Source organism: Henckelia pumila, chromosome 1 (genome assembly GCF_033568475.1).
Source record: "Henckelia pumila isolate YLH828 chromosome 1, ASM3356847v2, whole genome shotgun sequence".
Lineage (NCBI taxonomy): Eukaryota > Viridiplantae > Streptophyta > Magnoliopsida > Lamiales > Gesneriaceae > Henckelia > Henckelia pumila.
In genome coordinates, this window is record NC_133120.1 from 178,884,254 (window position 1) to 178,898,087 (window position 13,834).

General features: G+C 36.2%; 1 long non-coding RNA gene across 1 annotated transcript; it reads right to left on the reverse strand.

Annotated features, from left to right (window-relative positions):
• Nucleotides 1-3,124: 3,124 nt before the first annotated feature.
• Nucleotides 3,125-6,014, reverse strand: LOC140875197 (uncharacterized). Its single transcript, XR_012148361.1, has 3 exons — nt 5,876-6,014; nt 4,812-4,921; nt 3,125-3,990 (listed from the first exon to the last, which is right to left on the reverse strand). It is a non-coding gene; the product is annotated as an uncharacterized lncRNA (long non-coding RNA).
• Between the last annotated feature and the right edge of the window lie 7,820 nt (nt 6,015-13,834).

Below are 13,834 nucleotides of genomic sequence, written 5' to 3' on the forward strand. Positions count from 1 at the left end.
CAACCATAATAAGTACTGGATATCACAAGGATATAGCTCAAGATGCTCATGAAATGCAACATAATAACATGTCATAATATATGCAGATAAAATTATGTCATATAAATAATGCAATACATAATGCATGCATACTCAGTCAGGATATCTCGAATAGTACTTTGTACCTTAATTCTACTAGGCAAGCTACACCAGCTCCATGTCCAAGCCTATTGTCCGCACTACAATGCAAAATAGTAATGCATCATAATCTTATTCTAAAATTCTTAACTAAGCTATAACATACTCCCCATTTTCTATAAGGATCTAGAGCTATACCTTCTTCCGTCGTCAGCCCGCTGATGACGACTGCCCCAGAACATGGGCACCACTCCGTTATGACCTCTGAGACGCATCGCCAAGGCCCGGACCACGCCCGTATGGCTAGAAACTCCTAAGATATCCTAAAAGACGAGATAATTGATATCAAATTGGTTTGAAAATCTGAATTTAGGACCTCCTATTTATAGGCGGAGATCGGACAGTCCGATCTCCTGATCGGAGCATTCGATCCTGCATGAGGGCCACGTCGTCTGCAAGCAAAGTTCGGACGTTTTGATCCCTTTTTGGATCTTTCGATTGGCTCAGTGATTTCAGACATGACATCACCCATCTGACTGGATTTGGAAATCTGTCCACTTGAGTTCGGACCATCCGATCTTCTAATCGAAGCATCCGATCTCCATCGAATTATCTGATATATCATGGGCTTAAGTTCGGACCATCCAAAATCTCCGAGCCCAATTAAGCCCACTATTTTTGGATGTTTTGGATTCAATTCCTTCGTCCGATTGATCATATTAAAGTTTTTTAATCATGTTTTACTTAAATATAAACATGATTAACCACTTAATCTCATAAAATAGAACTGGGCTATTACATTCTCCCCCACTTAAGATAATTTCGTCCTCGAAATACATCTTAAGTATGCAAACTCAACACCAAGTAAAGCATTCTTTATTAACATTGAGCATTTACAAGATACATCAAGAAAATATTATCATAATAGTTCAGGATGCTCTAAACGCATGCGACTCTCTAGTTCCCAAGTGGCTTCCTCTATGCCTCGGCGCTGCCACTGGACTAGAACAAGATGAATAATCTTAAGCGTAACACCTTGTCCTTATGACCCATGATATGTAATGGTCTCTGCACATATGTCAAATCTGTATCCAACTGAGCTTCAGATGGCTGCAAAATGTGGGACTCATTAGCCACATACCATCCCAACAGCGATACATGGAACACATCGTGGATACTAGACAAATACGGTGGTAAAGCTAGTTTGTTAGCCAAATCTCCCACACTTTCCAAAATCTTAAAGGGACAAATGAATCTAGGAGATAGCTTACCCTTGAGACCCAACTCAAAATCCTATTGAAAGGTGAAACTTTCTGGAATACTTTTTCACCAACCTCAAACTGCAAAGGTCTTCGCTTAACATTAGCATAGCTAGCCTATCAATCCTGTGAAATTTTAATCTGTTTCTTAATCTTTTCAACGAAATAAGCGGCCCGTTGAACTAATTCTGGTCCCTCAACCTGTCGCTCATCCACTTCTTCCCAGAACAGTTGAGTAAGACGCCGTTCTTACAACGCTTCAAATGGTTCCATACCAATACTGCGATGATAACTGTTGTAGTACGCGAATTCAATCAATGACAACTGATCTTGTAAAGCTGGACCAAAATCCATAGCACAAGCTCGCAACATATCCTCAAGAATACGGATAGTGCGATCTGACTGACCGTCAGTCTTTGGGTGATAATCAGTACTCATACTAAGTGTATTACCCAAATGCACGCTGGAAATTTCCCCAGAATCTAAAAGTAAACATGGGGTCTCAATCACTGACAATATTCAAAGGTACACCATGGATACTCACAATCTCATGAATGCACAATAGAAAGTATAATCTCGGTTATACGGAATGAAATGTGCTAACTTGGTGAGTCAATCCACCACAACCCAGATAGCATCACAATTACTCCAGGATACTGGCAAATGGGTCACAATGTCCATCGTGATCAACTCCCATTTCCACTCAGGAATAGGCAAACTGTGAAGCAATCCTTCAGGTCATCTGCAGTGACCCGCACCGTGATCACCAACTAATCAGAAGCTAATCTTAATATATAATCAGAGTAAATTGTGGAACTTAAATAAATCAATACCAGAAAAGCAAAACCTAGTGGTCAACCCTGTCATCCAACCTTGGTCACCACCTAATCTCCCTGCCAAAAAGAGAACTACCTGCATCTGCCTCATTGAATGGGGTACCCAGATAACAGAAAATAACCGGAATTGAGCCTAGCGTGGAATTGAGCCTAACACGCTCAGTACGAGAGTATGAGTATACACTATTATATGCGCATGCATGCAAATGAACTGGGTACTAAGACATTCTGGTCAAGAACTTGCTCATAGACCGGACCCAGGGTATATAACACGCAGCGCCGTTGCCTCAGGAGGTGGCATCTATACCCAGTGGATAATGGTGACCTGATACTAGTACAAGTGTCCAACCATAATGGTGACCTGACATAGGACTTACGTATCCAACCATCCACAACTCGTAGGGTGAGCTCCCTACTACTACAGGATATCTCAAAGAAACTTGATCAATATGCTCATGTATGAAACATACAGTCGTGACATGCTGTATCATATAAATCATGCAATCACATAATACATGCAAACACATAATACATGTATACTCAATATGTATATCTCGAATAATATTTCACTACAAGAAAAAAGGCATACGACAACAGATATAATCCATTGTCGTTTGGGTCCAAAAACCGTTGTACATTTCGGTGTTGTCGAAAGTACACCATATGACAACAGTTTATATCCGTTGTCTTTGTAGACATACGACAACGGTTTCTCAACAATTTAAATCTCTTGTCTTTTGATGCTTACGAAAACGGTTTTGCAACATTTTAAATTCGTTGTTGTTTTTCAAAGACAACAGAATTAAACCGTTGTCTTTGAGCGTGATTTTTAATAACCGTATTTTTTACAACAGTTATATTTGGGTAAAGACAACGGTATGTGAAACAAAAAAAAAAAATTAAAAACACTAATTTTAATATTATAATCACTCGAAATTTAAAATTTCAAAAATAAAATTAATATACAATTTTTCAACATTATAAATCGTTCAAAAATAAAAATAATCGAATTATAATTCAATGAACTCTAGAAAATAATATGTACTCATCGTCAATCAACACATATCCACTTTGCATATGCACCAAACCGAGCACTAGTATATCTCCGTACAAGATCTGGACCCCAACATGTTCTAGATATCAGCTTCTCTGCGACCCAATCATGGAGTATCCACCGTAAGTGCTATGGCCTTAAAGCCTACCCTTTCTACTCGTCGCACCAGTTGAGCCACAACATTCCTGTCCTTATAGACTCAAAAGTAAAATGTTCCAACACATGGAAAGTGAATTTGGAAAAACAAACATTGTAAGTGTCCCATGAAGACACAGTCTGAAATTGAAATCATGATGCAAAAGTTTAACATCGTATATTTTTTAGAACTGAAAAAATTAATTTTACATGACTTTACCAAGTTTTCCGACAGAACATGACTTTAATTTTTTTTAAAAAAGGCAGCATAACCTTAGTGTTTTCATTCGATTTAACTTAATTTGCATCAAATTTTTTGGCAGTTCCTACTTAGATCCCTGCTCTTGCTCTCGAGAAACCTTTGCTGTTGTATATGAATTCAAGAATCCTTACCCCTTCCCTTATTGGATAAGCGTTGAAAATTCATCCATTTCAAGAGATAACATGCACTTGATTATAGAGAATTTTTATTTTTTTTCAAGTATATCTTGATCTGTAAGCTGCTCCAAATTTGAAAATCTGAAGAGTAGTCTTGGAACTATACTGAGTGAAGGGAACAAGTTTCTGTCCTCCCTCGGTTGTTCCAGAGCTAAGAAAGCAATATCACATCAAACAAGTCAAATATGGAACTTCTTTAAAAGAAAAATATGAATATAAAATGGTATCTCGATCAATATCTCTTGCTATCATTTCATTACGAGTCAATTTATATAATATATATTAAGTATTATAATATATATTCACTCCTCCTTTTAGGCGAACAAAATCTGATGGCTCAAAATTTATACCTAGAAACTCCCATTATCACAAACCAAGCACAACTCTGATAAAAAAAATAAAATCCAACTAATCTATGTTTTTTCAAATCTATAGTTTAAACTTTGTACAGTTAAACAACAAGGAATACCTTATTGTGCATGAGAACCCGTATTCGATTAAATTTTGAAGAACCCATATTCGAAATCCTAAATCGAAGAAATCAAACACCAAATCCCCAAGAACGAAACCTTGAAACCCAAATCCAAATCGTAATTGTATTTTATACCTAGCCTTTTAGGTTTGTCCTCCCCTGGTTTAGATAATAAAAATGATATCCAGAGATTTTGTATACTTCACTTTTTACACACCCCTCAAAATAATTAGACTGAACACTACGAACTTGCATAAAGGTTAGTATTCAAATTTCGATTCTTGCTCTCCAAAGGGGACAGTGAAATTATTCGACCTCAGAGATCATTGGACTTATTTTGGAACATAAGGTCGATACTTTTTTAGTACAAATGAAGGGTATGTTTTTAGTCTACCATGATGTTTAACAAATATATTAAAAAACTATTAAAACAAATAAATATATATTCTCATGGATGCTATGTATTTGGAAGTAGTTTTTGGTCTGAAAAGGTATCTAACCGCCAATTCCTCCCGCAATCTCTTCAGTTTTGATTGTGAAGCTCCCGCAAAGGTACAACCGCAAGCCTCCCAGATACGAAATTATTCCTCAAGATATCTGAAAAAGTCCCCTAAAACAACATGTGATGAATTAAAAATCTAACATGTGGTTTTACCCAATAGAGAATAAAAAATGAAATAGTCAAATACAAAAGGTGACAGAAAGACAAGAAACCGGTTAACCCTTGTGGTGTTGCAAGAAGTATAAATCTACCTAATGTAATTTGAATATCCATCAAAAAGTTTTCTGCACCATCAAGGGGATAGATATAAGATTATATATCAAAATTAAGAACTTCTCATGGGGTCCAAACTAATAAATTAAAATTTTAAAACAAACAAACACCATACGATGGAGCATTTGCCTTTTATGCTTTTAACAAAACCAATAATGGATAGTCTAGTGCAATTTAAAATTTTTAAACTGAATAGCAGACAAAAAACCAAGTTTTGTATTGATGTGCCACAAAAGCAATGATACAAAACTTTGAGCCTATTCTTGTTCCTCCATAAATCCATTCCAACAATTACTTCGGCTTACACTTCTTAAGAATTTAATACCTTTCCTTGAGTTTAATACAAATGTAGGATGGATCACCAACACTATATGAAAAAACATATTTGATAGGAACATTGCAACTCAAACGTATCAGGCCATACAATGTTCAAAACAACCATGTTCCAATCGAACAACACTTACGCAGCCACAAAATGCATGAAATAGCAATACCTACAACGAATACAATGCTTGGGGATGCAGCGCAAACCAGAGGCGGATCGAGGATTAGAAGTTTGGGGGTCCGATCCGTCCAAACACACAAAGTCAAAAAAATAATTATTATACGTTGGAGATGTTGAACATCACAACTCCACCGAGTAAATACAAAACTAAATCCGATATATAGATGTCAACAAATAAAAATAAAAGCAAACACAAAATTCAAAAGCCACCTAAAAGAAGAACAATCCAACCAAATTTCAATAAATTTAATCATGAAACTTGATTATTGATTAACTATTCTTACCTTATAAGCTCGAATTTTGTGATATGAAATTAGAAGAAAGAAAAAACGAGCAAGTTCTCCCCCAATTTTCTTCTCCTCCAGTTTTTTGGCCAAAGCGATGATGATTGCTATTTTTTAAATTTTAATTAATATCATGTTTTAAGTTTTTTTAAAAAAAATTTTATATCTTCAAATTGGCCTTTTGTAAAGGCCCAATTTTGAAAAACAAAAAGGAAAGGAAAAAGACAGAGAGAAGATTTTTTCAACAAAGTGTCGTGGAGTGGGGGAATCGAACTCGGGCAATGTGTTGAAAGTTAGGGTCTTTAGCCATTAACTTATATACATAACTTCCAATTTTTAGGGAACCAAATAATATATATATTAAATACAAAATATATATCATATATAGTAATATATGTTTTTTAAATTTTCGGGGGGGCCCTATAGTAAATCCGCCCCTGGCGCAAACGTGGACAGATTGGAGTACCTTTGTTTGCTAAATCAAGAAAGCAAGAAAATAAATGTGAAAGAATGCAGAAATTAAGGTCTACCCAAGATTGACGAGTCTTCGGTGCGTTCCCTGGACTTGTTACGCCCTTAAACTGATCTGATTTTGCACCATTTTTCTGTGACAACTTCACCGGATATGTATCAATGCTTCTTTTCATAACATCGGAGTGGCGGCGTGTATGCATCAGTTATTTTCTCAGGGTTTTTAACTAAGTATGCAGTTTCGCCAGCGTATGAGAGGATCAGTGAAGGGTAAACCACCAAAGAGAAAGCCAACTGTAAAAGAAGAATTAAAAATGATAGACATTGTATGAGGACCTCGGTACTAATCATCTAATCAATATTAAATCATGCAATCAACGATAGAGAGTCAAGACAAAAAGGTAATAATTTTTTTTCAAAAAGCATGCACGGTCCCCGTGCACACCTCCGTGTTCGGGTCCATGCTAATCAAATGCACTAAAAAGCCAACTCTCTGTTTTCGGCACGAACCACTTGCATCCTCCGTGCCCGGGTCCGTGCCCAACATTTCAAAAACTTCAAGTTACTGCCTCAAACCAAGATCACCCGGACCCATGCACAGATGCATGCCCGGGGTCCATGTATATACAAATTCAAGACTTTACTAGATGCAAAGTTACACGAACCCTGGCACGGAAGTGGCACGGGGACCGTGCCCAACTACACCAGCAAAATAAAAGACATAACAAAATCTGATACTTCTTCCATTCTAACTCAAAAACAACTCAAAAATGCATTTAACAATGTGGGGACCTCGGGTGCTCATCTTAATTCTTATTGGACCATTATTTTTAACTATGACCGAGCACTGAAGTAGTCAAGCCATAATGAATTTTTTTTTAATTTTTTTTAAACTAGGGTCTCACTAGAGCAGCCATTTGTGCCGCTCTAGCACGACCTTCTCGCGCGAGCACAACACTAGCCTCGCTCGAGCGCACAAAAGAGCAGCTCGAGCGAGCATGGTGCTGCTCCAAAAAGTGCACTTCCTCTTGTGCTGTCTTTTGTTGTGTTCTTGCTATTTTTCAACATAAAATTCTATGTGAACAATGCTAAACATGCAAGAACAAGATATACATAAAAGTTAAAATTTAATCAACCATCAAACCCACAAAATACTACATGTATTCAAACTTAGTTCTAAGTTTGCAACAACTAGATTTATACATGTTTTGACAGCAACTTCTACGACTCAAACCCGAAGTCTCCATATCTAAACTTCTTCCAAAGCTCATGGCATCATTTGACTCGGTCCTAAATCACTGATACTTGATATCGAAGCTAATAACCCATCAATGATATCATGGCAAGGCTAGAAATAATATTAGGCTCAACATCCACCATAAGATGACACAAGACACAATCATCTTGCAAAGCCTATTAAGCATGCTATAATAATCAAGCAATGCATAACCAAACATATCAACATGTAATGCAAAGTAATGTGTGATTTTTGACGGGGTCGAGAGGACACTCATCTTGACGTTTATCCCCAATTCGATCATCATTGAATCATACCAAAATACGGATAATAAGCTAGCTCAATCCGCAAGCTTGATCAAACTTATACCAGTTCAAAATCGGAGGTCTCAAGTGCGTCAATCTTCAACTCAATCTGAAAATGAAGTGTTTATAGGAAAATAATATCAACTTACAACTCAAGAATTTCTCAGCTCAACCAACAAGTTCAAAAGTGTAGCAATTCTGAAATCGGCGGCGTAACGACTAAAAACCGACAACCGAAACAATAACCAATTCAATATATGAATCCCATCACATTCATAAACATCATAAACCATTATATACACGTTCAAAATCCACAACATAAAAAATGAAGGGTTTTGAATTTCACAAGAAAAATCACAACAAATCCGAACGACGTTCTTTTTCTGATCCGTCTTCAAAGATATATCACATGCCAGCTCACATACATATATAATCAAGAATAATGAAATTACATCTTCAAATTTAAACTCAAGTATGATAGAACTTAAGAAAATTTATACCAGAACGTAGCTCTCGACGAGATGATCGCAAATATATATTCAACTCGAAATTCTGAATGCCGGATTGCGCAAAATCGGAGCTTTAAAGATGATGAAAATGGCGTGTACAAAGGTTCAGATTCCCCCCCCCCCTTTTCCTAATATGATATTCACGTGAGAATGATGATGATGCATGTGGTATTAAGATATATTCAAGCCAAATTGCAGATTAGTCCCTAAACTTTTGCATAATTGCAATTCAGTCCTCAGACAAGAGATTTAATTCAATTTCAATCCTAAATAATTTAAGATTATTAGAATTTAAATTTAAACTCCAAAATTCTCAAATTAAATATTATCGGATTAAAATTAAATAATTTCGGGCCTTACAATTATTCCCTTCTAAGAATTGATTTTGTCCTCGAAATCACATGTAATCTGTAAACACATAAGATAAAGAAATTATACAGATACTGAATAAGAACTCACATCAATGAAATATTTCTGGATAGCACTGCCTCATATCCTGTTCTACCTCCCAAGTTTTTTCTTCAATTTGATAAATGTTATACAACCCAATCGAAGATAACATTAAACTCCAAAAATAGAAACCTTGTACAGTACAATCCACCCTGTTGCTTCTCAACGATCGCTACCTCCTGGTACATCTAACCTAAGTCATGTACTATATAATGGGGTGTCCAAAACCAAAATCGAGGACGTGGGGTAACAACGCTCAGTACACATTCTATGAATTATAAATGCAAATAAACGGGTACCGAAAACCTATCACGGTATAAACTCTTGCTCAACTAATGGCGCCATAGTATGTAGCACACTGGATCGTCGCATCAAGAGGTACTCTCATACCATAATAAATAAGTGAAATATCCGGACCTAAATCCATGGAATCCATCCACAAAACATCGGGGCTGAGAAACCCCTCTACAGGTAATATCAAGGTATAGGCTTAGCATGATAATGTGACCGACGATTTTGGTTATGAATAAATCTAGAAAGCGGACTAGGTCAAGTAATAGTAAATGGACGACGAGTCCAAGTATCGATCCCATAAACACTGTAGTTAATTCTCAAGATTTAATTATTTTACTTAATCTAGACTAAATAATAAAAAGAGTTGTGATGATTTGAATAAAAATTCAATTACTATATGAAAAATAAGAATTAAAATAAAAAATAATTATAAAACTATCTAACAACTAGAGCTCAAGAATAAATTCAATTAAAATGAGACAACCAAGACACACGAAGGTACCGAGCTAATTTATGCATCCACATGGTACAGACTAAAAATTATGTTTATTCCTATCACGATGAATTTTCCTATATTATTCAACAAACTATTTCTATAATTGCTAAATCTAGTCAAGTTGGACGGATTAACTATTTATTATTAATTCTAATAAAACTCAAACGCATTGAATATTTATGAAAATTTAGTTTTCACCTAAAACCGAATACTGAAATCGAATACTATTTTCAGTCAGTATAACCATATGTTCATTGACATCTTTGAAGCTATCTTTAATCAACCCTCTTTCGATTCATGATTAATCAACAAACACGTGAATAGGTGATTAGGCTATTCACAAAAAATATTAAACTAACATTAATCAATAATTGAAAATATTCAAAATATTTCAAACATGAAACCACGTGTCAAACATAAATTAGTCTCGAATAAATCTCGTGTTTTTAGTTGAAGAAAAACTATTCCATAAACATAAACATAACTAAAGAAGTTGTTTTAAACATCCAAGAAATAATTCAAGAATAGAAGATGAAAAGAAAACTCGGTGTTCTTCAGAAAGCTTCTCCCTTGCACTACCCTAGCCGCCAGATGCATTTCTCTTAATTTTCTGCATCCAAAAAATGTCCCTTAAGTTGGGCCGCAATTTTCTTTTATATCTTTACTCAAAAGCCTTCAAAGAATTCTCTAATTCGAGCCCAAAAAGGAATAAAAACGCATGCAATGCAAGATTTCCAAAAAATCCAAAATTATATGTCTGGGTATGGAATTTTCTGCGAAGTGTCCGGACCCTGTGCCACATCCGTGCATAGGTCTGGACCACATCCATGCCTGGTCCAGACACGGGTCCATACATGCACACTCGAGCGTGAAATTTTCTATTTTTGAACTTTAGAATCTCGTCAAGCGCGCTCGAGCACAAGAAGTACCCGCTCGAGCGCAAAACTTTCTGCCTCAGCTCCCACAATTCACGTTTGCACGCTCGAGCGGCCATTTTTGACGGCTTGATCGCAAAATTTTATGTCCCAACTCCGAGAATTGCCTCATAATTCGTAAAATTTAACCAAATATAGTGAGGAGTAATCCAAATGCATGAATAACAAAATAATCAAACATGAATGAACCTAATGATGTAAAAACCATGCAAAATGGACTTAAAAATATCACAAAATAATGAATAAAAACACACTTATCAACTCCCCCATACTTAAGTCTTGCTCGCCCTCGAGCAAGAACAAATCAAAAAATGAAAGAAAACAAAGAATGAAGCAAAATCAAATTACGAAGGATTCCATGAAAAAAAGTCAGGCCTCAGTGAAATCAAAACACATCAAAAAATTAAAATTTCTCTTAAACTTTGCACAATTCACCTCTAGATTGAGCATGAACATGTGTGTGTGTGTGACGTTATTCCAGTGTCATATACTTCCAATAGAATCCGCTACTACGACTGCAAAGTGACCTAATTAACACATCAATGCAAGTATCCCTCTCATGTATTCATTCCTTCTAATTACACCTAGCATTCACACCTCCCTCGGACTTAGCATTTTGAAGAAGGGTGATCCATATTTTTAACGCACCAACGGATTTTACTCCTGGCTTACATCAACCCCATATATTACTCGCAAACTTAACCTTGGACTTGGTTGGATTAGGATTTCAATCCCCTTGTCCATGGCCCGGATGAATTTTATTTTCTTTTGATTTCTTTTTTTTTTCTCAATGCGCATACAAATCACTCGTTTTTGGATTTCAAGGAGCTGGATGCAAAAACCGAGATCATAAATGTGCTACCAGAGTGTACGTAAAATTCACAAGATCACAATTGAGTTCACTAAACACCTAGTGCCGTGGAATAACCATGCAACCAAAACTTTATCATTTTCGGTACGATTCCCTGGTTTAACAAGTGTGCAGAGAAATATTCATGGTTCAATCAAAGGTTTCTCGATTCAAGTCTAGGGCCAAACATGTCACAAAAAATCCTCACAATCATCATAGGCCATCATTTCCTCATGCAAATTAACTAAAAACTAGACACAATAATGCAAACTATGCCACAAACATGCAACCATGCAACACTAAAATGGAAAATAAACGAAATCCCCCCATACTTATTCAAAGCATTGCCCCCAGTGCCTCAAACACAGACAACAAACAAAACAACCTCAAAATTAGAAAATTCAATGATGAATGACACTAAATGCATGAAGAATAAAAAGAAATTATAAAAAAATCTTTCTTGATCATTTTTCTTCATCCTCCTCAAGTGGGGGAGAATCAGCATCAAATTCTCTTGGCGGGGCAGCATACTGGACATGAAAAGGCGATGGGTACAATGGTGTAGCAGCATAAGATAAAATAAATAAAAAGAAAAATAAACAAAATATATGGAAATAAAAACACTGGGTTGCCTCCCAAGCAGCGCTAAATTTATAGTCGATAGCGTGATTGTGTTCCCCTTTTAAGCTCAAGGTGGATCATCCACTATCTGGGATGGATGCCTGTCAATGCCTCGCGTCCCACCTGTTATGCTTCCATCTAGCATTATTATGGTTCCAAATCCCGCAGACAGCTTGACAAAACTCTTTGGAACTTTTGGTTGTGGAGCCACATTAATACCGTCTTTGACCTGCATACAATTAGTCACACACGAATAAACATTATCAACCGCAAAGAAAGATTTCACAATGGAGCTATCTCTGACCGGCTGAAGCATATCAAAAACAACTTTTTCATCATTCATCCTTAAAACCAATTCTCCTTTTTCTACATCAATTAGTGCCCTACTTGTAGCAAGAAAAGGACGCCCTAAAATCAAAGGAACCTCACAATCCTCATGTATGTCAAGAATAACAAAATCAACTGGGAATATGAGCTTGTCCACTTTAACTAAGACATTTTCCACTATCCCTCTATGGTATTTGATTGAGCGGTCCGCAAGTTTAAGAGAGATTGTAGTGAGTTCAATAGCTCCTATACCTAATTTTTGAGAAAGTGAATAAGGCTCAAATTGATTGTAATGCCCCAAATTTATCTTAATTGAGTTTATTTGAGATAATCAGATATTACAGAGTTCAAGAGCCGACTTGGTTTTGATCAAGGTCTATTTTGCAAATTTTAGATGTTTCGGGGACTAAAGTGCAAATTTGGAGTTTAATATATTATCTACACTTGGGAAAAGGTTTGACTTAGTCCCCATTCCTTCTTCTCCTTCTTCTCCAATGGTTCCCTCCATTTTTAACACCTCCAACCATTTCAAGCTTTCAGATTTCAGTCCAAGCGTGATCCGTCCGTTGGAATTTATTTCTGAAGGCAGTTTAGCGATCACTGCAGCGACAACTTCGTTCTATCATAAGTTTTTCTTCGATCAGCTAGACTTCTATTTTCGGATATTGTTAGAATCGATTGAGTTTCGGTTATGTTGTTCTTAAACGAGTTCTTATCGTTTATTCTCATTCGGTTTTGAAATAGAGCGACGTTCGGAATTGTTATGATTTTTGGAAGATTATTTCAAAAATTGAGTTTTGAGATTTGAAGTATTTGAGTTGTTATTGTTGTATTAGCATTGATTTGAGTTGTTTAAAATGTTGTACTGATGTCTGCGTTTCCGGTTTGATCAGTTTATTGTCGTTATGCCCTCGATTTGAGTTTTGAGATTTTGAACCGTTTGAATCGTTGAACTTTTGCTATTGAGTTTGATCGTTGTTGTTGATCATCTTTTGTTTCCGTATAGATTTGTTTGGAGTTTTTCGAGCCCAGAGTTAAAAGAATTGATCGTCGAAGTGTTGGACGAAGAACGGTAAAGCGATTACCTTGAGCCGTTGTTGTTGTTAGGTTGTATAGTTTTTGATATAACCTTTTATTGTAGCTTATATAGAGTTCGAGCTATTCATATCGAAAGGTACAAGCATTCATCGTTTAGCGGGATAACATACTCGAGACAGTTGGTTCTTGAGTTTTCCCTTAAAATCACATACATGCATCAATACTTGTTCTAGCATGTGGAACTTGTATTTTGTTGTTGATTGAGCTTTTGTTATATGGCTTAATGTTTTATGTTTTCTTATGCATTCATCTTGAGCCAAACCTTTGATTTAAGCGGGCAGAACGGCCCTTTTTATTTATACGTTTTGGGGGCTATGTTGTGAGTGTCTTGGGTTGTACAAGTTCACCTATTGTCAGCATACTCCT